The 24906-nt window shown below is 53.1% G+C and overlaps 1 protein-coding gene across 7 annotated transcripts in view; it reads right to left on the bottom strand.

The window, feature by feature from the left end:
- MAPRE3 (microtubule associated protein RP/EB family member 3) overlaps positions 1-24906 on the bottom strand; it is a 173742-nt gene that overhangs the window by 143761 nt on the left and 5075 nt on the right. For 2 of the 7 annotated variants that reach the window (XM_063914953.1, XM_063914949.1), the window contains exon 1: positions 12912-12953. The exons of 4 other annotated variants lie outside the window; for them this stretch is intronic. The gene's annotated coding sequence lies outside the window, so the exon portion shown is untranslated. Of the gene's footprint in view, positions 1-12911; positions 12989-24906 lie in introns of those variants that run through there. One more of the 7 variants, XM_063914954.1, reaches the window with a different exon arrangement.

The raw sequence follows: 24906 nt of genomic DNA on the forward strand, positions 1-24906 counted from the left end.
CTGAGACACACACATAGACCTGTGCACACCTAGCTACACAGAGAGTGCGACAGGCCGAGCCTGAGACACACACATAGACCTGTGCACACCTAGCTACAAGAGAAAGTGCGACAGGCTGAGCCTGAGACACACATAGACCTGTGCACACTTAGCTACACAGAGAGTGCGACAGGCCGAGCCTGAGACACACATAGACCTGTGCACACCTAGCTACACAGAGAGCGCGACAGGCTGAGCCTGAGACACACACATAGACCTGTGCACACCTAGCTACACAGAGAGCGCGACAGGCTGAGCCTGAGACATACATAGACCTGTGCACACCTAGCTACACAGAGAGCGCGACAGGCTGAGCCTGAGACACACACATAGACCTGTGCACACCTAGCTACACAGAGAGCGCGACAGGCTGAGCCTGAGACACACACACAGACCTGTGCACACCTAGCTACACAGAGAGTGCGACAGGCCGAGCCTGAGACACACACACATAGACCTGTGCACACCTAGCTACACAGAGAGCGCGACAGGCTGAGCCTGAGACACACACATAGACCTGTGCACACCTAGCTACACAGAGAGTGCGACAGGCCGAGCCTGAGACACACACACATAGACCTGTGCACACCTAGCTACACAGAGAGCGCGACAGGCTGAGCCTGAGACACACACATAGACCTGTGCACACTTAGCTACACAGAGAGCGCGACAGGACGAGCCTGAGACACACACATAGACCTGTGCACACCTAGCTACACAGAGAGTGCGACAGGCCGAGCCTGAGACACACATAGACCTGTGCACACCTAGCTACACAGAGAGAGCGACAGGCTGAGCCTGAGACACACATATAGACCTGTGCACACCTAGCTACACAGAGAGTGCGACAGGCCGAGCCTGAGACACACACATAGACCTGTGCACATCTAGCTACACAGAGAGTACGACAGGCCGAGCCTGAGACACACATAGACCTGTGCACACCTAGCTACACAGAGAGTGCGACAGGCCGAGCCTGAGACACACATAGACCTGTGCACACCTAGCTACACAGAGAGCGCGACAGGCTGAGCCTGAGACACACACATAGACCTGTGCACACCTAGCTACACAGAGAGTGCGACAGGCTGAGCCTGAGACACACACATAGACCTGTGCACACCTAGCTACACAGAGAGCGCGACAGGCTGAGCCTGAGACATACATAGACCTGTGCACACCTAGCTACACAGAGAGAGCGACAGGCCGAGCCTGAGACACACACATAGACCTGTGCACACCTAGCTACACAGAGAGCGCGACAGGCTGAGCCTGAGACACACACATAGACCTGTGCACACCTAGCTACACAGAGAGCGCGACAGGCTGAGCCTGAGACACACACATAGACCTGTGCACACCTAGCTACACAGAGAGCGCGACAGGCTGAGCCTGAGACACACACATAGACCTGTGCACACCTAGCTACACAGAGAGTGCGACAGGCTGAGCCTGAGACACACACATAGACCTGTGCACACCTAGCTACACAGAGAGTGTGACAGGCCGAGCCTGAGAGACACACATAGACCTGTGCACACCTAGTTACACAGAGAGTGCGACAGGCCGAGCCTGAGAGACACACATAGACCTGTGCACACCTAGCTACACAGAGTGCGACAGGCTGAGCCTGAGAGACACACATAGACCTGTGCACACCTAGCTACACAGAGTGCGACAGGCTGAGCCTGAGAGACACACATAGACCTGTGCACACCTAGCTACACAGAGTGCGACAGGCTGAGCCTGAGAGACACACATAGACCTGTGCACACCTAGCTACACAGAGAGCGCGACAGGCTGAGCCTGAGAGACACACATAGACCTGTGCACACCTAGTTACACAGAGAGTGCGACAGGCTGAGCCTGAGACACACATAGACCTGTGCACACCTAGCTACACAGAGAGTGCGACAGGCTGAGCCTGAGAGACACACATAGACCTGTGCACACCTAGTTACACAGAGAGTGCGACAGGCTGAGCCTGAGACACACATAGACCTGTGCACACCTAGCTACACAGAGAGAGCGACAGGCCGAGCCTGAGAGACACACATAGACCTGTGCACACCTAGCTACACAGAGTGCGACAGGCTGAGCCTGAGAGACACACATAGACCTGTGCACACCTAGCTACACAGAGAGCGCGACAGGCTGAGCCTGAGAGACACACATAGACCTGTGCACACCTAGTTACACAGAGAGTGCGACAGGCTGAGCCTGAGACACACATAGACCTGTGCACACCTAGCTACACAGAGAGTGCGACAGGCTGAGCCTGAGAGACACACATAGACCTGCGCACACAAAGCTACACAGAGAGTGCGACAAGCGGAGCCTGAGAGACACACATAGACCTGTGTACACCTAGCTACACAGAGAGTGCGACAGGCCGAGCCTGAGAGACACACATAGACCTGTGCACACCTAGTTACACAGAGAGTGCGACAGGCTGAGCCTGAGACACACATAGACCTGTGCACACCTAGCTACACAGAGAGCGCGACAGGCTGAGCCTGAGACACACACATAGACCTGTGTACACCTAGCTACACAGAGAGTGCGACAGGCTGAGCCTGAGACACACACATAGACCTGTGCACACCTAGCTACACAGAGAGTGTGACAGGCCGAGCCTGAGAAACACACATAGACCTGTGCACACCTAGCTACACAGAGAGTGTGACAGGCCGAGCCTGAGACACACACATAGACCTGTGCACACCTAGCTACACAGAGAGTGCGACAGGCCGAGCCTGAGACACACACATAGACCTGTGCACACCTAGCTACACAGAGAGTGCGACAAGCCGAGCCTGAGACACACACATAGACCTGTGCACACCTAGCTACACAGAGAGTGCGACAGGCCGAGCCTGAGACACACATAGACCTGTGCACACCTAGCTACACAGAGAGTGCGACAGGCCGAGCCTGAGAGACACACATAGACCTGTGCACACCTAGCTAAACAGAGAGTGCGACAGGCCGAGCCTGAGACACACACATAGACCTGTGCACACCTAGCTACACAGAGAGTGCGACAGGCCGAGCCTGAGAACACACATAGACCTGTGCACACCTAGCTACACAGAGAGTGCGACAGGCCGAGCCTGAGACACACACATAGACCTGTGCACACCTAGCTACACAGAGAGTGCGACAGGCCGAGCCTGAGACACACACATAGACCTGTGCACACCTAGCTACACAGAGAGTGTGACAGGACGAGCCTGAGACACACACATAGACCTGTGCACACCTAGCTACACAGAGAGTGCGACAGGCCGAGCCTGAGACACACACATAGACCTGTGCACACCTAGCTACACAGAGAGTGCGACAGGCCGAGCCTGAGAACACACATAGACCTGTGCACACCTAGCTACACAGAGAGTGCGACAGGCCGAGCCTGAGACACACACATAGACCTGTGCACACCTAGCTACACAGAGAGTGCGACAGGCCGAGCCTGAGACACACACATAGACCTGTGCACACCTAGCTACACAGAGAGTGTGACAGGACGAGCCAGAGACACACACATAGACCTGTGCACACCTAGCTACACAGAGAGTGCGACAGGCCGAGCCTGAGACACACACATAGACCTGTGCACACCTAGCTACACAGAGAGTGCGACAGGCTGAGCCTGAGACACACATAGACCTGTGCACACCTAGCTACACAGAGAGAGCGACAGGCCGAGCCTGAGACACACATAGACCTGTGCACACCTAGCTACACAGAGAGTGCGACAGGCCGAGCCTGAGACACACATAGACCTGTGCACACCTAGCTACACAGAGAGAGCGACAGGCCGAGCCTGAGACACACATAGACCTGTGCACACCTAGCTACACAGAGAGAGCGACAGGCCGAGCCTGAGACACACACATAGACCTGTGCACACCTAGCTACACAGAGAGCGCGACTGGCCGAGCCTGAGAGACACACATAGACCTGTGCACACCTAGTTACACAGAGAGTGCGACAGGCTGAGCCTGAGACACACATAGACCTGTGCACACCTAGCTACACAGAGAGTGCGACAGGCTGAGCCTGAGAGACACACATAGACCTGCGCACACAAAGCTACACAGAGAGTGCGACAAGCCGAGCCTGAGAGACACACATAGACCTGTGCACACCTAGCTACACAGAGAGTGTGACAGGCCGAGCCTGAGAGACACACATAGACCTGTGCACACCTAGTTACACAGAGAGTGCGACAGGCTGAGCCTGAGACACACATAGACCTGTGCACACCTAGCTACACAGAGAGTGCGACAAGCCGAGCCTGAGACACACACATAGACCTGCGCACACAAAGCTACACAGAGAGTGCGACAAGCCGAGCCTGAGAGACACACATAGACCTGTGCACACCTAGCTACACAGAGAGAGCGACAGGCCGAGCCTGAGACACACACATAGACCTGTGTACACCTAGCTACACAGAGTGCGACAGGCTGAGCCTGAGACACACACATAGACCTGTGCACACCTAGCTACACAGAGAGTGTGACAGGCCGAGCCTGAGAGACACACATAGACCTGTGCACACCTAGCTACACAGAGAGTGTGACAGGCCGAGCCTGAGACACACACATAGACCTGTGCACACCTAGCTACACAGAGAGTGCGACAGGCCGAGCCTGAGACACACACATAGACCTGTGCACACCTAGCTACACAGAGAGTGCGACAAGCCGAGCCTGAGACACACACATAGACCTGTGCACACCTAGCTACACAGAGAGTGCGACAGGCCGAGCCTGAGACACACATAGACCTGTGCACACCTAGCTACACAGAGAGTGCGACAGGCTGAGCCTGAGACACACATAGACCTGTGCACACCTAGCTACACAGAGAGTGCGACAGGCCGAGCCTGAGACACATATAGACCTGTGCACACCTAGCTACACAGAGAGTGCGACAGGCCGAGCCTGAGACACACATAGACCTGTGCACACCTAGCTACACAGAGAGTGCGACAGGCTGAGCCTGAGACATACATAGACCTGTGCACACCTAGCTACACAGAGAGTGCGACAAGCCGAGCCTGAGACACACACATAGACCTGTGCACACCTAGCTACACAGAGAGCGCGACAGGCTGAGCCTGAGACACACATAGACCTGTGCACACCTAGCTACACAGAGAGTGCGACAGGCCGAGCCTGAGACACACACATAGACCTGTGCACACCTAGCTACACAGAGAGTGCGACAGGCCGAGCCTGAGACACACATAGACCTGTGCACACCTAGCTACACAGAGAGCGCGACAGGCCGAGCCTGAGACACACATAGACCTGTGCACACCTAGCTACACAGAGAGTGCGACAGGCCGAGCCTGAGACACACATAGACCTGTGCACACCTAGCTACACAGAGAGCGCGACAGGCCGAGCCTGAGACACACATAGACCTGTGCACACCTAGCTACACAGAGAGCGCGACAGGCTGAGCCTGAGACACACACATAGACCTGTGCACACCTAGCTACACAGAGAGAGCGACAGGCTGAGCCTGAGACATACATAGACCTGTGCACACCTAGCTACACAGAGAGCGCGACAGGCTGAGCCTGAGACACACACATAGACCTGTTCACACCTAGCTACACAGAGAGTGCGACAGGCCGAGCCTGAGACACACACATACACCTGTGTACACCTAGCTACACAGAGAGAGCGACAGGCTGAGCCTGAGACACACACATAGACCTGTGCACACCTAGCTACACAGAGAGTGCGACAGGCCGAGCCTGAGACACACACATAGACCTGTGCACACCTAGCTACAAGAGAAAGTGCGACAGGCTGAGCCTGAGACACACATAGACCTGTGCACACTTAGCTACACAGAGAGTGCGACAGGCCGAGCCTGAGACACACATAGACCTGTGCACACCTAGCTACACAGAGAGCGCGACAGGCTGAGCCTGAGACACACACATAGACCTGTGCACACCTAGCTACACAGAGAGCGCGACAGGCTGAGCCTGAGACATACATAGACCTGTGCACACCTAGCTACACAGAGAGCGCGACAGGCTGAGCCTGAGACACACACATAGACCTGTGCACACCTAGCTACACAGAGAGCGCGACAGGCTGAGCCTGAGACACACACACACAGACCTGTGCACACCTAGCTACACAGAGAGTGCGACAGGCCGAGCCTGAGACACACACACATAGACCTGTGCACACCTAGCTACACAGAGAGCGCGACAGGCTGAGCCTGAGACACACACATAGACCTGTGCACACCTAGCTACACAGAGAGTGCGACAGGCCGAGCCTGAGACACACACACATAGACCTGTGCACACCTAGCTACACAGAGAGCGCGACAGGCTGAGCCTGAGACACACACATAGACCTGTGCACACTTAGCTACACAGAGAGCGCGACAGGACGAGCCTGAGACACACACATAGACCTGTGCACACCTAGCTACACAGAGAGTGCGACAGGCCGAGCCTGAGACACACATAGACCTGTGCACACCTAGCTACACAGAGAGAGCGACAGGCTGAGACTGAGACACACACATAGACCTGTGCACACCTAGCTACACAGAGAGTGCGACAGGCCGAGCCTGAGACACACACATAGACCTGTGCACATCTAGCTACACAGAGAGTACGACAGGCCGAGCCTGAGACACACATAGACCTGTGCACACCTAGCTACACAGAGAGTGCGACAGGCCGAGCCTGAGACACACATAGACCTGTGCACACCTAGCTACACAGAGAGTGCGACAGGCCGAGCCTGAGACACACACATAGACCTGTGCACACCTAGCTACACAGAGAGTGCGACAGGCCGAGCCTGAGACACACACATATACCTGTGCACACCTAGCTATACAGAGAGTGCGACAGGCCGAGCCTGAGACACACACATAGACCTGTGCACACCTAGCTACACAGAGAGAGCGACAGGCTGAGCCTGAGACACACACATAGACCTGTGCACACCTAGCTACAAGAGAAAGTGCGACAGGCTGAGCCTGAGACACACATAGACCTGTGCACACTTAGCTACACAGAGAGTACGACAGGCCGAGCCTGAGACACACATAGACCTGTGCACACCTAGCTACACAGAGAGCGCGACAGGCTGAGCCTGAGACACACACATAGACCTGTGCACACCTAGCTACACAGAGAGTGCGACAGGCTGAGCCTGAGACACACACATAGACCTGTGCACACCTAGCTACACAGAGAGCGCGACAGGCTGAGCCTGAGACATACATAGACCTGTGCACACCTAGCTACACAGAGAGAGCGACAGGCCGAGCCTGAGACACACACATAGACCTGTGCACACCTAGCTACACAGAGAGCGCGACAGGCTGAGCCTGAGACACACACATAGACCTGTGCACACCTAGCTACACAGAGAGTGCGACAGGCTGAGCCTGAGACACACACATAGACCTGTGCACACCTAGCTACACAGAGAGCGCGACAGGCTGAGCCTGAGACATACATAGACCGGTGCACACCTAGCTACACAGAGAGTGCGACAGGCCGAGCCTGAGACACACACACATAGACCTGTGCACACCTAGCTACACAGAGAGAGCGACAGGCTGAGCCTGAGACACACATAGACCTGTGCACACCTAGCTACACAGAGAGTGAGACAGGCCGAGCCTGAGACACACACATAGACCTGTGCACACCTAGCTACACAGAGAGTGCGACAGGCCGAGCCTGAGACACACACACATAGACCTGTGCACACCTAGCTACACAGAGAGCGCGACAGGCTGAGCCTGAGACACACACATAGACCTGTGCACACCTAGCTACACAGAGAGCGCGACAGGCTGAGCCTGAGACACACACATAGACCTGTGCACACCTAGCTACACAGAGAGTGTGACAGGCCGAGCCTGAGACACACACATAGACCTGTGCACACCTAGCTACACAGAGAGTGCGACATGCCGAGCCTGAGACACACACATAGACCTGTGCACACCTAGCTACACAGAGAGAGCGACAGGCCGAGCCTGAGACACACACATAGACCTGTGCACACCTAGCTACACAGAGAGCGCGACAGGACGAGCCTGAGACACACACATAGACCTGTGCACACCTAGCTACACAGAGAGTGCGACATGCCGAGCCTGAGACACACACATAGACCTGTGCACACCTAGCTACACAGAGAGCGCGACAGGCTGAGCCTGAGACACACACATAGGCCCTCATTCCGAGTCGTTCGCTCTGTATTTTTCATCGCATCGCAGTGAAATTCCGCTTAGTGCGCATGCGCAATATTCGCACTGCGACTGCGCCAAGTATCTTTGCTATGAAGAAAGTATTTTTACTCACGCCTTTTTCTTCGCTCCGGCGATCGTAATGTGATTGACAGGAAATGGGTGTTACTGGGCGGAAACACGGCGTTCTATGGGCGTGTGGCTGAAAACGCTACCGTTTCCGGAAAAAACGCAGGAGTGGCCGGAGAAACGGAGGAGTGTCTGGGCGAACGCTGGGTGTGTTTGTGACGTCAAACCAGGAACGAAAAGCACTGAACTGATCGCAGATGCCGAGTAAGTCTGGAGCTACTCTAAAACTGCTAAGTAGTTTGTGATCGCAATATTGCGAATACATCGGTCGCAATTTTAAGATGCTAAGATACACTCCCAGTAGGCGGCGGCTCAGCGTGTGTAACTCTGCTAAATTCGCCTTGCGACCGATCAACTCGGAATGAGGGCCATAGACCTGTGCACACCTAGCTACACAGAGAGCGCGACAGGCTGAGCCTGAGACACACACATAGACCTGTGCACACTTAGCTACACAGAGAGCGCGACAGGACGAGCCTGAGACACACACATAGACCTGTGCACACCTAGCTACACAGAGAGCGCGACAGGCTGAGCCTGAGACACACACATAGACCTGTGCACACCTAGCTACACAGAGAGTGCGACAGGCCGAGCCTGAGATACACATAGACCTGTGCACACCTAGCTACACAGAGAGTGCGACAGGCTGAGCCTGAGACACACACATAGACCTGTGCACACTTAGCTACACAGAGAGCGCGACAGGACGAGCCTGAGACACACACATAGACCTGTGCACACCTAGCTACACAGAGAGTGCGACATGCCGAGCCTGAGACACACACATAGACCTGTGTACACCTAGCTACACAGAGAGAGCGACAGGCCGAGCCTGAGACACACACATAGACCTGTGCACACCTAGCTACACAGAGAGTGCGACAGGCCGAGCCTGAGACACACACATAGACCTGTGTACACCTAGCTACACAGAGAGTGCGACAGGCCGAGCCTGAGACACACATAGACCTGTGCACACCTAGCTACACAGAGAGTGCGACATGCCGAGCCTGAGACACACACATAGACCTGTGCACACCTAGCTACACAGAGAGTGTGACAGGACGAGCCTGAGACACACACATAGACCTGTGCACACCTAGCTACACAGAGAGTGCGACAGGCCGAGCAGGAGACACACACATAGACCTGTGCACACCTAGCTACACAGAGAGTGCGACATGCCGAGCCTGAGACACACACATAGACCTGTGCACACCTAGCTACACAGAGAGTGCGACAGGCCGAGCCTGAGACACACACATAGACCTGTGTACACCTAGCTACACAGAGAGTGCGACAGGCCGAGCCTGAGACACACATAGACCTGTGCACACCTAGCTACACAGAGAGTGCGACAGGCTGAGCCTGAGACACACATAGACCTGTGCACACCTAGCTACACAGAGAGTGCGACAGGCCGAGCCTGAGACACACACATAGACCTGTGCACACCTAGCTACACAGAGAGTGCGACAGGCCGAGCCTGAGACACACATAGACCTGTGCACACCTAGCTACACAGAGAGTGCGACAGGCCGAGCCTGAGACACACACATAGACCTGTGCACACCTAGCTACACAGAGAGTGTGACAGGCCGAGCCTGAGAGACACACATAGACCTGTGCACACCTAGTTACACAGAGAGTGCGACAGGCTGAGCCTGAGACACACATAGACCTGTGCACACCTAGCTACACAGAGAGTGCGACAAGCCGAGCCTGAGACACACACATAGACCTGCGCACACAAAGCTACACAGAGAGTGCGACAAGCCGAGCCTGAGAGACACACATAGACCTGTGCACACCTAGCTACACAGAGAGAGCGACAGGCCGAGCCTGAGACACACACATAGACCTGTGTACACCTAGCTACACAGAGTGCGACAGGCTGAGCCTGAGACACACACATAGACCTGTGCACACCTAGCTACACAGAGAGTGTGACAGGCCGAGCCTGAGAGACACACATAGACCTGTGCACACCTAGCTACACAGAGAGCGCGACAGGACGAGCCTGAGACACACACATAGACCTGTGCACACTTAGCTACACAGAGAGCGCGACAGGACGAGCCTGAGACACACACATAGACCTGTGCACACCTAGCTACACAGAGAGTGCGACATGCCGAGCCTGAGACACACACATAGACCTGTGTACACCTAGCTACACAGAGAGAGCAACAGGCCGAGCCTGAGACACACATAGACCTGTGCACACCTAGCTACACAGAGAGTGCGACAGGCCGAGCCTGAGACACACACATAGACCTGTGCACACCTAGCTACACAGAGAGTGCGACAGGCCGAGCCTGAGAGACACACATAGACCTGTGCACACCTAGCTACACAGAGAGTGCGACAGGCCGAGCCTGAGACACACACATAGACCTGTGCACACCTAGCTACACAGAGAGAGCGACAGGCCGAGCCTGAGACACACACATAGACCTGTGTACACCTAGCTACACAGAGAGTGCGACAGGCCGAGCCTGAGACACACATAGACCTGTGCACACCTAGCTACACAGAGTGTGCGACATGCCGAGCCTGAGACACACACATAGACCTGTGCACACCTAGCTACACAGAGAGTGTGACAGGACGAGCCTGAGACACACACATAGACCTGTGCACACCTAGCTACACAGAGAGTGCGACAGGCCGAGCCTGAGACACACACATAGACCTGTGCACACCTAGCTACACAGAGAGTGTGACATGCCGAGCCTGAGACACACACATAGACCTGTGCACACCTAGCTACACAGAGAGTGCGACAGGCCGAGCCTGAGACACACACATAGACCCGTGCACACCTAGCTACACAGAGAGTGCGACAGGCTGAGCCTGAGACACACATAGACCTGTGTACACCTAGCTACACAGAGAGTGCGACAGGCCGAGCCTGAGACACACACATAGACCTGTGCACACCTAGCTACACAGAGAGTGTGACAGGACGAGCCTGAGACACACACATAGACCTGTGCACACCTAGCTACACAGAGAGTGTGACAGGACGAGCCTGAGACACACACATAGACCTGTGCACACCTAGCTACACAGAGAGTGCGACAGGCCGAGCCTGAGACACACACACAGACCTGTGCACACCTAGCTACACAGAGAGTGCGACATGCCGAGCCTGAGACACACACATAGACCCGTGCACACCTAGCTACACAGAGAGTGCGACAGGCTGAGCCTGAGACACACATAGACCTGTGTACACCTAGCTACACAGAGAGTGCGACAGGCCGAGCCTGAGACACACACATAGACCTGTGCACACCTAGCTACACAGAGAGTGTGACAGGACGAGCCTGAGACACACACATAGACCTGTGCACACCTAGCTACACAGAGAGTGTGACAGGACGAGCCTGAGACACACACATAGACCTGTGCACACCTAGCTACACAGAGAGTGCGACAGGCCGAGCCTGAGACACACACACAGACCTGTGCACACCTAGCTACACAGAGAGTGCGACAGGCCGAGCCTGAGACACACACATAGACCTGTGTACACCTAGCTACACAGAGAGAGCGACAGGCTGAGCCTGAGACACACACACAGACCTGTGCACACCTAGCTACACAGAGAGTGCGACAGGCCGAGCCTGAGACACACACACAGACCTGTGCACACCTAGCTACACAGAGAGTGCGACAGGCCGAGCCTGAGACACACACACAGACCTGTGCACACCTAGCTACACAGAGAGTGCGACAGGCCGAGCCTGAGACACACACACAGACCTGTGCACACCTAGCTACACAGAGAGTGCGACAGGCCGAGCCTGAGACACACACACAGACCTGTGCACACCTAGCTACACAGAGAGTGCGACAGGCCGAGCCTGAGACACACACATAGACCTGTGCACACCTAGCTACACAGAGAGAGCGACAGGCTGAGCCTGAGACACACACATAGACCGGTGCACACCTAGCTACACAGAGAGTGCGACATGCCGAGCCTGAGACACACACATAGACCTGTGCACACCTAGCTACACAGAGAGAGCGACAGGACGAGCCTGAGACACACACATAGACCTGTGCACACCTAGCTACACAGAGAGCGCGACAGGCTGAGCCTGAGACACACACATAGACCTGTGCACACCTAGCTACACAGAGAGTGCGACATGCCGAGCCTGAGACACACACATAGACCTGTGCACACCTAGCTACACAGAGAGTGCGACATGCCGAGCCTGAGAGACACACATAGACCTGTGCACACCTAGCTACACAGAGAGTGCGACAGGCCGAGCCTGAGAGACACACATAGACCTGTGCACACCTAGCTACACAGAGAGTGCGACAGGCCGAGCCTGAGAGACACACATAGACCTGTGCACACCTAGCTACACAGAGAGCGCGACAGGCCGAGCCTGAGACACACATAGACAGGCATGCAGGAGACCGTCAGTCCCCCCCCCCCCCCCCTCCCTATCACTCACCCTGCCGGCCCCCGGGGGATGATTACAGGAACCTCTGGCAGACACTGGCACTCATAAGATAACAGGAGACAGAGCAGCACGTGCCTGTGGGAGTGGCTGGCACCTTTGCTGCCAGGTTGTGTTGCCACATACGTCACAGATCACCGGAGAGCTGGCACAGTATCACTGAGGCAATGAGACAGCCGCATAGACAGTGACAGCAGATGGGACACTTTCTACCACCTGCCTGCGGCCCAGTGTAGCACCCATGCTATGAGTCCCGTTCCATGCGTCGGTATTAGACTGCGGTCACATAACCGCTTCCCCAGTGTACAATCTATTCTACCTATAGGAAGAATCCAATCATTATCCCATCGTTTCTTCCTCATTAGGCGGCACGCAGGAATGTGCGCAAACTCTGACTCTCCTCACATTTCCCTGTCACAGGAGTTTGGTTGGGTTCAGCCACTTTACTCCTTTATACCATACGCAAAACGCAACGGGCGCCCGGTGTCGGAGCAAATAACTGAATATCGGCATCTCTAAAGTGACCGGCGATCCGGTGTCAGAGGGCACGCTATAACAATTGAATTGCACCCCCTCCCCCCCAATATCTTATCAAACATGTAGGCGAGTGCTGGTATCCTTGGACTTTTGGTTCTATAAAAGCCAGACAGGTGGACGGGATTATTACACATTTATTGGTGAGTCTGAAAACCTAAAAAAAAAAACTACAAATTGCTGTATACCGAGAAACAACATCCACCAATATACAGGCAGTCTGGGTTTCTATGCCACTCCGGTAGCGAGCTGTTGTTCTCTGTTATCATGAAAGTTTGGCCGGCCACAAAAAAATTAAATTTGATATATATATATATATATATATATATATATATATCTCCTGAAACAGTTGGAAGTATGAGTATAGCGGAAGTGTAAGATGTACTGTAAGTGACATTGGGGGTGATTCAGACCTGATTGTTAGGCTGCTACATTTGTTGTCCTGCGATCAGATAGTCGCCGCCCAAGGAGAGTGTAAATTTGTCTCGTGCAAGTGTACAATCGTATGTGTTTGCCGAGCTGCAAAAAAACCAGTGTGTGCGCAGCCCAGGACTTACTCCTGCAGTGCGATGAGAACGGATAATCGGGGCCGGAGCGGACGTCACACCCCCTCCCTGAAAACGCTTGGGAACGCCTGCTTTTTTCTGGACACTCCCTGTTACCTCCCACAAACGCCCTCTACCTGTCAATCAGCATGCGAATGACTGTGCAATGGAAATTTTCGCACCAGCTTGTCGCTGTCTGGCGATGCCGCAGATGAGTGTGCGGAAACGCACAGCAGCGCCCAGGTCGGAATCCCCCCCATATTGCAGAAGTCATTATACTTTATTGGTTTCTCCTGCAGTCTCCATACTTCCACCGCGCATGGTGCCCTTAGGGTGACATTTACTAAAGGCTGATTTAATCGCTGGTGCGTTTCAGGGGGTAAAATGCACATTTACTAACACACCTCTCTATATCGATCTGTAATGTGAGTAAACGAGCGATTTAGCCCCCGAGACACAACATCGATTTAGAGTGATTTAAAATTGTCCTTTAGTAAGTTTACCCCTGAGTGTCTGGGTAATGTTCTCACGATACCCCTAGGCCAAATAAATACCTACCAGGGGCAGTTATTAGACACAATTCGGGCTATAGCAGTTCGCCATGGTCTGGCAGCACGACACAGATCTCGCAGCAGAGTCCTGGGTCGCTATTAATGACCCCCACAGGATTCTGGAGTGGAATTCAGACTGGGAACTACGGGGTTAAACCCATAATAACAAATAAAGTACACAGACAATATATCACATATCAGTGCAGGAACACATAATATAATATAATATAATATAATATCATTGCAGGAACACAGGCAGCTTCCAGCCACTCATTCCTGTCATACCCACACCACCTGCCCACTCATTCCTGTCACGCCCACACCACCTGCCCACTCATTCCTGTCACGCCCACACCACCTGCCCACTCATTCCTGTCACACCCACACCACCTGCCCACTCATTCCTGTCATGCCCACACCACCTGCCCACTCATTACTGTCACGCCCACACCACCTGCCCACTCATTACTGTCACAGCCACACCACCTGCCCACTCATTCCTGTCACATCCACACCACCTGCCCACTCATTCCTGTCACACCCACACCACCTGCCCACTCATTCCTGTCACACCCACACCACCTGCCCACTCATTCCGGTCACACCCACACCACCTGCCCACTCATTCCTGTCACACCCACACCACCTGCCCACTCATTCCTGTCACACCCACACCACCTGCCCACTCATTCCTGTCACACCCACACCACCTGCCCACTCATTCCTGTCACACCCACACCACCTGCCCACTCATTCCTGTCACACCCACACCACCTGCCCACTCATTCCTGTCACACCCACACCACCTGCCCACTCATTCCTGTCACACCCACACCACCTGCCCACTCATTCCTGTCACATCCACACCACCTGCCCACTCATTCCTGTCACACCCACACCACCTGCCCACTCATTCCTGTCACACCCACACCACCTGCCCACTCATTCCTGTCACATCCACACCACCTGCCCACTCATTCCCGGTATCCGTTCACATGGTCGACCATGTTATGGTCGACAGTCATTAGGTCGACCACTATTGGTCGACATTGACATGGTCGACATGGACACATGGTCGACACATGAAAGGTCGACACATGAAAAGGTCGACATGAGTTTTTTTAACTTTTTTGGGGGGGAAGGGGGGGGACTTTTCCATACTTTACGATCCACATGGACTACGATTGGAACGGTAAAGTGTGCCGAGCGATGCGATAGCGGAGCGAAGGCACCATGCCCGAAGCATGGCGAGCGAAGCGAGCCATGCGAGGGGACGCGGTGCACTAATTGGGGTTCCCAGTCACTTTACGCAAAAAACGACACCAAAAAAAGTTAAAAAACTCATGTCGACCTTTTCATATGTCGACCTTTCATGTGTCGACCATGTGTCCATGTCGACCATGTCAATGTCGACCAATAGTGGTCGACCTAATGACTGTCGACCATAACATGGTCAACCATTCATACCGGAACCCTCATTCCCCTCCTCACATCATGTCACTGACCCTGTCACATGCAGCCCTGTCCTCACTGACACATCACTCATCTCCTGCTATACTCTGTGCTGCTGGGGACCCTGCTCCTCCCACTATATAACTCTCAGTCTGTGGCTTCCTGCTGCCTCCATTCCCCTCCTCACATCATGTCACTGCCCCTGTCACATGCAGCCCTGTCCTCACTGACACATCACTCATCTCCTGCTATACTCTGTGCTGCTGGGGACCCTGCTCCTCCCACTATATAACTCTCAGTCTGTGGATTCCTGCTGCCTCCATTCCCCTCCTCACGTCATGTCACTGCCCCTGTCACATGCAGCCCTGTCCTCACTGACACATCACTCATCTCCTGATATACTCTGTGCTGCTGGGGACCCTGCTCCTCCCACTATATAACTCTCAGTCTGTGGCTTCCTGCTGCCTCCATTCCCCTCCTCACATCATGTCACTGCCCCTGTCACATGCAGCCCTGTCCTCACTGACATATCACTCAGCTCCTGATTTACTCTGTGCTGTCGGAGGGCTGTGTGTCGGCACATGTTGCCTGGTGAAGGGAAGTGTGTCGGCACAAGAAAGTGTCTGACTACGGTCTAGTGTTCCAGCTGCGCTGTCACAGCAGGGTACCCTGCACTTTATTGGAATGACAGACAGCACTGCAGGGTGTGTGTAAATAATACAGGAGTCAGATGTTCCCTCTGTTATCCCAGTAATCCCGGCACAATGCCGACGGCTGCTGTCACAATAAAGAGGATCTGTCCTGCGTTGGGCAGGGGATCAGCGCTGATGCAGCTGGAAGCTTCTCACAGGTCCGCCGACACCCCAGATGTGTAAACAACAAGAGAATGTAAGCTCTTCAGCCAAGAACCTGTGACAGGGATTCAGTCAAGATCCCGTTGGTCGGGATCCGGCAGTCAAAATACCGACGCCGGGATTCCGACATTAATCGGAAACGTGATATCACACCAGTCAGTCAGCGCCTGTCATTTCTCAAACCCAGCCTGTAACCTGACAGTTAGATGATTGGCCGGTGTGCTGTCACCTTCCACTATCACGTCTCCAGGCTTCATACAGCTGCCCCAGGGTCACAAGGCCCGCGCCGGGATCCCGAACGAACATACGCCGCCCGCCGGGACAGGTAAGCCGCGCGCGGGGGGTGGGGGGGTAGGTTTAGACTGCGTGGGGGGGTAGGTTTAGGCTGCGTGGGGGGTTGGGTTAGGCCGTGGTGGGGGGGGATTTGGTTTAGGCTGCGGGTAGGGAGACGTAGGGGGCCACTGGAGGAGGGTAAGTATACATATCTTTCCATGTCAGGATTCAGACTATAGGGATGCAGCAGTCGGTATTCTGACCGCCGACATCCCGAGCGCCTGTCACACAACGCAGCACTGCCATGTTCCCCTGTATTGATGTCACACAGAGCACTGGAGGTAAATAGGCAGAGACGTGACATTCTCCATCGTACAGCAGATATCGCCATAGGCCAGAGTCAGGGGTGTCGGCAGATGTCGGCATTCCTTGTGTACATCCAACCATGCCATGCCCTCTGTGCCTATCTGAGCCATGCTGTAGCCGATCTATCCACCATCACCGCACCATAAGTAGCAGCACTGACTGCTCCAAGTGACCCTGCCTGGCGTACAGCCACCGGCCCGTATTCTCACAGTACTGCCCATGACAGCCGTGCTGGGAAAGAGATTGCCTCCACATGCCCATATCACTCCCATCACGCCCCCATATCACTCCCATCTCACGCCCACATCACTTCCATCACACGCCCACATCACCCCCATCACACGCCCATATCACTCCCATCACACGCCCATATCACTCCCATCACACACCCATATCACTCCCATCACACACCCATATCACTCCCATCACACACCCATGACACGCCCATATAACTCCCATCACACGCCCATATCACTCCCATCACACACTCATCACATGCCCATATCACTCCAATCACACGCCCATATCACTTCCATCACACGCCCATATCACTTCCATCACACGCCCATATCACGCCTATATCACTCATCAAACGCCCATATCACTCCCATCACACGCCTATATCACTCCCATCACACGCCTATATCACTCCTCCCATCACACGCGCTTATCACTCCCATCACATGCCTATATCACTCCCATCACACGCCCACATCACTCCCATCACACGCCCACATCACTCCCATCACACGCCCACATCACTCCCATCACACGCCTATATCACTCCCATCACACGCGCTTATCACTCCCATCACATGCCCATATCACTCCCATCACATGCCCATATTACTTCCATTACACGCCCATATCACTCCCATCACATGCCCATATTACTTCCATTACACGCCCATATCACTCCCATCACACGCGCTTATCACTCCCATCACATGCCCATATCACTCCCATCACATGCCCATATTACTTCCATTACACGCCCATATCACTCCCATCACACACCCATATCACTCCCATCACATGCCCATATCACTCCCATCACATGCCCATACTACTTCCATTACACGCCCATATCACTCCCATCACACACCCATATCACTCCCATCACACGCCCATATCACTCCCATCACATGCCCATATCACTCCTATCACACGCCAATATCACTCCTATCACACGCCCATATCACTCCCATCACACACCAATCTCATGCCCATATCTCTCCCATCACACGCCCATATCACTCACACCCCCATATCACTCCCATCACACGTCTATATTACTCCCATCACACGTCTATATCACTCCCATCAGACGTCTATATCACTCCCATCACACACCTATATCACTCCCATCACACGCCCATATCACTCCCATCACACGCCCATATCACTCCCATCACACGCCCATATCACTCACACCCCCATATCACTCCCATCACACGTCTATATTACTCCCATCACACGCCCATATCACTCCCATCACACGCCCATGACACGCCCATATAACTCCCATCACACGCCCATATCACTCCCATCACACACTCATCACATGCCCATATCACTTCCATCACACGCCCATATCACTTCCATCACACGCCCATATCACGCCTATATCACTCATCAAACGCCCATATCACTCCCATCACACGCCTATATCACTCCCATCACACGCCTATATCACTCCTCCCATCACACGCGCTTATCACTCCCATCACATGCCTATATCACTCCCATCACACGCCCACATCACTCCCATCACACGCCCACATCACTCCCATCACACGCCCACATCACTCCCATCACACGCCTATATCACTCCCATCACACGCGCTTATCACTCCCATCACATGCCCATATCACTCCCATCACATGCCCATATTACTTCCATTACACGCCCATATCACTCCCATCACATGCCCATATTACTTCCATTACACGCCCATATCACTCCCATCACACGCGCTTATCACTCCCATCACATGCCCATATCACTCCCATCACATGCCCATATTACTTCCATTACACGCCCATATCACTCCCATCACACACCCATATCACTCCCATCACATGCCCATATCACTCCCATCACATGCCCATACTACTTCCATTACACGCCCATATCACTCCCATCACACACCCATATCACTCCCATCACACGCCCATATCACTCCCATCACATGCCCATATCACTCCTATCACACGCCCATATCACTCCTATCACACGCCCATATCACTCCCATCACACACCAATCTCATGCCCATATCTCTCCCATCACACGCCCATATCACTCACACCCCCATATCACTCCCATCACACGTCTATATTACTCCCATCACACGTCTATATCACTCCCATCAGACGTCTATATCACTCCCATCACACACCTATATCACTCCCATCACACGCCCATATCACTCCCATCACACGCCCACATCACTCCCATCACACGCCTATATCACTCCCATCACACGCGCTTATCACTCCCATCACATGCCCATATCACTCCCATCACATGCCCATATTACTTCCATTACACGCCCATATCACTCCCATCACATGCCCATATTACTTCCATTACACGCCCATATCACTCCCATCACACGCGCTTATCACTCCCATCACATGCCCATATCACTCCCATCACATGCCCATATTACTTCCATTACACGCCCATATCACTCCCATCACACACCCATATCACTCCCATCACATGCCCATATCACTCCCATCACATGCCCATACTACTTCCATTACACGCCCATATCACTCCCATCACACACCCATATCACTCCCATCACACGCCCATATCACTCCCATCACATGCCCATATCACTCCTATCACACGCCCATATCACTCCTATCACACGCCCATATCACTCCCATCACACACCAATCTCATGCCCATATCTCTCCCATCACACGCCCATATCATTCACACCCCCATATCACTCCCATCACACGTCTATATTACTCCCATCACACGTCTATATCACTCCCATCAGACGTCTATATCACTCCCATCACACACCTATATCACTCCCATCACACGCCCATATCACTCCCATCACACGCCCATATCACTCCCATCACACGCCCATATCACTCACACCCCCATATCACTCCCATCACACGTCTATATTACTCCCATCACACGCCCATATCACTCCCATCACACGCCCATGACACGCCCATATAACTCCCATCACACGCCCATATCACTCCCATCACACACTCATCACATGCCCATATCACTTCCATCACACGCCCATATCACTTCCATCACACGCCCATATCACGCCTATATCACTCATCAAACGCCCATATCACTCCCATCACACGCCTATATCACTCCCATCACACGCCTATATCACTCCTCCCATCACACGCGCTTATCACTCCCATCACATGCCTATATCACTCCCATCACACGCCCACATCACTCCCATCACACGCCCACATCACTCCCATCACACGCCCACATCACTCCCATCACACGCCTATATCACTCCCATCACACGCGCTTATCACTCCCATCACATGCCCATATCACTCCCATCACATGCCCATATTACTTCCATTACACGCCCATATCACTCCCATCACATGCCAATATTACTTCCATTACACGCCCATATCACTCCCATCACACGCGCTTATCACTCCCATCACATGCCCATATCACTCCCATCACATGCCCATATTACTTCCATTACACGCCCATATCACTCCCATCACACACCCATATCACTCCCATCACATGCCCATATCACTCCCATCACATGCCCATACTACTTCCATTACACGCCCATATCACTCCCATCACACACCCATATCACTCCCATCACACGCCCATATCACTCCCATCACATGCCCATATCACTCCTATCACACGCCCATATCACTCCTATCACACGCCCATATCACTCCCATCACACACCAATATCATGCCCATATCTCTCCCATCACACGCCCATATCACTCACACCCCCATATCACTCCCATCACACGTCTATATTACTCCCATCACACGTCTATATCACTCCCATCAGACGTCTATATCACTCCCATCACACACCTATATCACTCCCATCACACGCCCATATCACTCCCATCACACGCCCATATCACTCCCATCACACGCCCATATCACTCACACCCCCATATCACTCCCATCACACGTCTATATTACTCCCATCACACGCCCATATCACTCCCATCACACGCCCATATCACTCCCATCACACGTCTATATTACTCCCATCACACGCCCATATCACTCCCATCACACGCCCATATCACTCCCATCACACGCCCATATCACTCCCATCACACGCCTATATCACTCCCATCACACACCCATGACACGCTCATATCACTCTCATCACACGCCCATATCACTCCCATCACACACCAATCACATGCCCATATCTCTCCCATAACACGCCAATATCACTCCCATCACACGCCCATATCACTCCCATCACACGCCCATATCACTCCCATCACACGCCTATATCACACCCATCACACGCCCATATCACTCCCATCACACGCCCATATCACTCCCATCACATGCCCATATCACTCCCATCACACGCCCATATCACTCCCATCACACGCCCATATCACTCCCATCACACGCCCATGACACTCCCATTACACACCCATGACACTCCCATCACACGCCCATATCACTCCCATCACATGCCCATATCAATCCCATCACACGCCCATGATACGCCCATATCACTCCCATCACATGCCCATATTATCACTCCCATCACACGCCCATGATACGCCTATATCACTCCCATCACACGCCTGTATCACTCCCATCACACGGCCATATCACTCCCATCACACGGCCATATCACTCCCATCACACGCCTATATCACTCCCATCACACACCCATCACACGCCTATATCACTCCCATCACACACCCATGCCACGCCCATATCACTCCCATCACACTCCCATCACACGGCCATATCACTCCAATCGCACGTCCATATCACTCCCATCACACACCCATATCACTCCCATCACACGCCCATATCACTCCCATCACACGCCCATATCACTCCCATCACACGCCCATATAACTCCCATCACACGCCCATATCACTTCCATAACACGCCCATATCACTCCCATCACGCGCCCATATCACTCCCATCACACGCCCATATCACTCCCATCACGCGCCCATATCACTCCCATCACACGCCCATATCACTCCAATCACGTGCCCATATCACTCCCATCGCACACCAATATCACTCCCATCACACGCACATATCTCCCATCACACGCCCATATCACTCCAATCACGTGCCCATATCACTCCCATCACACGCCCATATCACTCCCATCACATGCCCATATCCCACCCATCACACGCCCATATCACTCCCATCACACGCCCATATCACTCCCATCACACGCCAATATCACTCCCATCACATGCCCATGATGCGCCATATCACTCCCATCACACGCCTGTATCACTCCCATCACACGGCCATATCACTCCCATCACACGCCTGTATCACTCCCATCACACGGCCATATCACTCCCATCACACGCCTGTATCACTCCCATCACACGGCCATATCACTCCCATCACACTGCCATATCACTGCCATCACACCCCAAATCACACCCATCACACCCCAAATCACACCCCCATATCACTCCCATCACACGCCCATATCACTCCCATCACACGCCCATATAACTCCCATCACACGCCCATATCACTCCCATCACACGCCCACATCACTCCCATCACACGCCCACATCACTCCCATCACACGCCCACATCACTCCCATCACACGCCCACATCACTCCCATCACACGCCCATATCACTCCCATCACACACCAATCTCATGCCCATATCACTCCCATGACACGCACATATCTCTCCCATCACACCCCCATATCACTCCCATCATACGTCTATGGCCCTCATTCTGAGTTGTTCGCTCGTTATTTTCCTTTGCATCGGTGCGATTTTCCGCTAACTGCGCATGCGCAATGTTCGCACTGCGGCTGCGCCAAGTAAATTTGCTAAGAAGTTTGGTATTTTACTCACGGCATTACAAGGTTTTTTCTTCGTTCTGGTGATCGGAGTGTTATTGACAGGAAGTGGGTGTTTCTGGGCGGAAACTGGCCGTTTTATGGGAGTGTGTGAAAAAACGCTGCCGTTTCTGGGAAAAATGCGGGAGTGACTGGAGAAACGGGGGAGTGGCTGGGCGAACGCTGGGTGTGTTTGTGACGTCAAACAAGGAACGACAAGCACTGAACTGATCGCACTGGAAGAGTAAGTCTCGAGCTACTCAGAAACTGCAAAGAAAAATCTTTTCGCTATATTGCGAATACTTCGTTCGCAATTCTGCTAAGCTAAGATACACTCCCAGAGGGCGGCGGCTTGGCGTGTGCACTGCTGCGAAAAGCGGCTAGCGAGCGAACAACTCGGAATGAGGGCCTAGATCACTCCCATCACACGCCTATATCACTCCCATCACACGCCTATATCACTCCCATCACACGCCCATATCACTCCCACCAAACGCCCATATCACTCCCACCAAACGCCCATATCACTCCCACCAAACGCCTATATCACTCTCACCACACACCCATATAACTCCCATCACACACCCATATAACTCCCACCACACGCCTATATCACTCCCACCACACGTCTATATCACTCCAATCACACGCCTATATCACTCCCATCACACACCCATATCATTCCCATCACACACCTATATCACTATCAAACTCTTCTGTCCATTTAAGCGTACAGTGTGTACATATCTCTCTCTCTGACATCCTCATGCAGTCTAAGAACAGAATGCAACCAATTTTTATGTAAGAAAATCAGTTGTTAAATCATGATTTACTTGCGCCTGTAAATACCTGGGTTTGCAATTTTTTCTCAGTTACAGTATGTATAGTTAATGAAGGCATGCTGGCCTGCTGTTTGCATACTCATATACAGTGTCATTTTTCACCTACAGTATAACCAACTAAACATTTGGCTCACTGGTAGCAGTTATTAATTTGCCAAGTATTCCTTTAGATACAACCTAGGGTCAGCTGTGCTGATCAATTTATGCCCACATATGCAAATAGTTCTTAATACCAAGTGTTTGTAATTGAACAGCTGAACAACACTAGTGAACTGGTATTTGAACATTTAAATTTAAATATTGCAAATTCTTTACACTGCAAGCCTAAAGAACTGTACTTTTATCTCAAATGAACCATGTACCACAAATTTATTTTCTTCATTGCACTCCATAGTTTTTTTTCTAAAACAATAACATGCTTCATTCTCCTTGCTACTCACCCCTCTGTACACATTGCCGCCTCAATTATTCACT

Source organism: Pseudophryne corroboree, chromosome 4 (assembly GCF_028390025.1).
Source record: "Pseudophryne corroboree isolate aPseCor3 chromosome 4, aPseCor3.hap2, whole genome shotgun sequence".
Lineage (NCBI taxonomy): Eukaryota > Metazoa > Chordata > Amphibia > Anura > Myobatrachidae > Pseudophryne > Pseudophryne corroboree.